The sequence below is a fragment of the Dendrobates tinctorius genome, unplaced genomic scaffold (assembly GCF_039654945.1).
Source record: "Dendrobates tinctorius isolate UK_male_01 unplaced genomic scaffold, ASM3965494v1 ptg000110l, whole genome shotgun sequence".
NCBI lineage: Eukaryota > Metazoa > Chordata > Amphibia > Anura > Dendrobatidae > Dendrobates > Dendrobates tinctorius.
In genome coordinates this window covers 600749-603722 of record NW_027361778.1, presented here as the reverse complement: position 1 = coordinate 603722, position 2974 = coordinate 600749, and positions in this window count along the sequence as shown.

The following is a 2974-nucleotide window of genomic DNA, read 5'->3' as shown; positions in this document are numbered from 1 at the left end:
TGCACGATTCTACCAAGAAATGTGAGTGTTCATTCAAACCGCTGCTTTCTACTATTTTGGGCCCTATTGAATAATGAATGTTTTGAATTTTCTCCAAAAGTAAAGTAGTTGCAAACTCATCCTTTTAGAAACTTGTTTGGGCTGTTGAGAGGAGTAAAAAAACATCAAAATTTTCAATCCTGCATGATTGTACCAAGAAATGTGATTGTTCATTCAAAACTCTGCTTTTTGCTATTGGGCTCTATTGAATAATGAATGTTTTGAATTTTCTCCAAAAGTAAAGCAGTTGCAAGCTCATCCTTTTAGAGTCTTGTTTGGGATCATGAGAGGAGTAGAAAAACTTCAAAAAGTTCAATCCTGCACGATTCTACCAAGAAATGTGAGTGTTCATTCAAACCGCTGCTTTCTGCTATTTTGGGCCCTATTGAATAATGAATGTTTTGAATTTTCTCCAAAAGTAAAGTAGTTGCAAACTCATCCTTTTAGAAACTTGTTTGGGCTGTTGAGAGGAGTAAAAAAAATCAAAATTTTCAATCCTGCATGATTCTACCAAGAAATGTGATTGTTCATTCAAAACTCTGCTTTTTGCTATTGGGCTCTATTGAATAATGAATGTTTTGAATTTTCTCCAAAAGTAAAGCAGTTGCAAGCTCATCCTTTTAGAGTCTTGTTTGGGATCATGAGAGGAGTAGAAAAACTTCAAAAAGTTCAATCCTGCACGATTCTACCAAGAAATGTGAGTGTTCATTCAAACCGCTGCTTTCTGCTATTTTGGGCCCTATTGAATAATGAATGTTTTGAATTTTCTCCAAAAGTAAAGTAGTTGCAAACTCATCCTTTTAGAAACTTGTTTGGGCTGTTGAGAGGAGTAAAAAAAATCAAAATTTTCAATCCTGCATGATTCTACCAAGAAATGTGATTGTTCATTCACAACTCTGCTTTTTGCTATTGGGCTCTATTAAATAATGAATGTTTTGAATTTTCTCAAAAAGTAAAGCAGTTGCAAGCTCATCCTTTTAGAGTCTTGTTTGGGCTCATGAGAGGAGTAGAAAAACATCAAAAATTTCAATCCTGCACGATTCTACCAAGAAATGTGAGTGTTCATTCAAACCGCTGCTTTCTGCTATTTTGGGCCCTATTGAATAATGAATGTTTTGAATTTTCTCCAAAAGTAAAGTAGTTGCAAACTCATCCTTTTAGAAACTTGTTTGGGCTGTTGAGAGGAGTAAAAAAACATCAAAATTTTCAATCCTGAATGATTCTACCAAGAAATGTGATTGTTCATTCAAAACTCTGCTTTTTGCTATTGGGCTCTATTGAATAATGAATGTTTTGAATTTTCTCCAAAAGTAAAGCAGTTGCAAGCTCATCCTTTTAGAGTCTTGTTTGGGCTCATGAGAGGAGTAGAAAAACATCAAAAATTTCAATCCTGCACGATTCTACCAAGAAATGTGAGAGTTCATTCAAACCGCTTCTTTCTGCTATTTTGGGCCCTATTGAATAATGAATGTTTTGAATTTTCTCCAAAAGTAAAGCAGTTGCAAGCTCATCCTTTTAGAGTCTTGTTTGGGCTCATGAGAGGAGTAGAAAAACATCAAAAATTTCAATCCTGCACGATTCTACCAAGAAATGTGAGTGTTCATTCAAACCGCTGCTTTTTGCTATTTTGGGCCCTATTGAATAATGAATGTTTTGAATTTTCTCCAAAAGTAAAGTAGTTGCAAACTCATCCTTTTAGAAACTTGTTTGGGCTGTTGAGAGGAGTAAAAAATCATCAAAGTTTTCAATCCTGCATGATTCTACCAAGAAATGTGATTGTTCATTCAAAACTCTGCTTTTTGCTATTGGGCTCTATTGAATAATGAATGTTTTGAATTTTCTCCAAAAGTAAAGCAGTTGCAAGCTCATCCTTTTAGAGTCTTGTTTGGGCTCATGAGAGGAGTAGAAAAGCATCAAAAATTTCAATCCTGCTCGATTCTACCAAGAAATGTGAGTGTTCATTCAAACCGCTGCTTTCTACTATTTTGGGCCCTATTGAATAATGAATGTTTTGAATTTTCTCCAAAAGTAAAGTAGTTGCAAACTCATCCTTTTAGAAACTTGTTTGGGCTGTTGAGAGGAGTAAAAAAACATCAAAATTTTCAATCCTGCATGATTCTATCAAGAAATGTGATTGTTCCTTCAAAACTCTGCTTTTTGCTATTGGGCTCTATTGAATAATGAATGTTTTGAATTTTCTCCAGAAGTAAAGCAGTTGCAAGCTCATCCTTTTAGAGTCTTGTTTGGGCTCATGAGAGGAGTAGAAAAACATCAAAAATTTCAATCCTGCACGATTCTACCAAGAAATGTGAGTGTTCATTCAAACCGCTGCTTTCTGCTATTTTGGGCCCTATTGAATAATGAATGTTTTGAATTTTCTCCAAAAGTAAAGTAGTTGCAAACTCATCCTTTTAGAAACTTGTTTGGGCTGTTGAGAGGAGTAAAAAAACATCAACATTTTCAATCCTGCATGATTCTACCAAGAAATGTGATTGTTCATTCAAAACTCTGCTTTTTGCTATTGGGCTCTATTGAATAATGAATGTTTTGAATTTTCTCCAAAAGTAAAGCAGTTGCAAGCTCATCCTTTTAGAGTCTTGTGTGGGCTCATGAGAGGAGTAGAAAAACATCAAAAATTTCAATCCTGCACGATTCTACCAAGAAATGTGAGTGTTCATTCAAACCGCTGCTTTCTGCTATTTTGGGCCCTATTGAATAATGAATGTTTTGAATTTTCTCCAAAAGTAAAGTAGTTGCAAACTCATCCTTTTAGAAACTTGTTTGGGCTGTTGAGAGGAGTAAAAAAAATCAAAATTTTCAATCCTGCATGATTCTACCAAGAAATGTGATTGTTCATTCAAAACTCTGCTTTTTGCTATTGGGCTCTATTGAATAATGAATGTTTTGAATTTTCTCCAAAAGTAAAGCAGTTGCA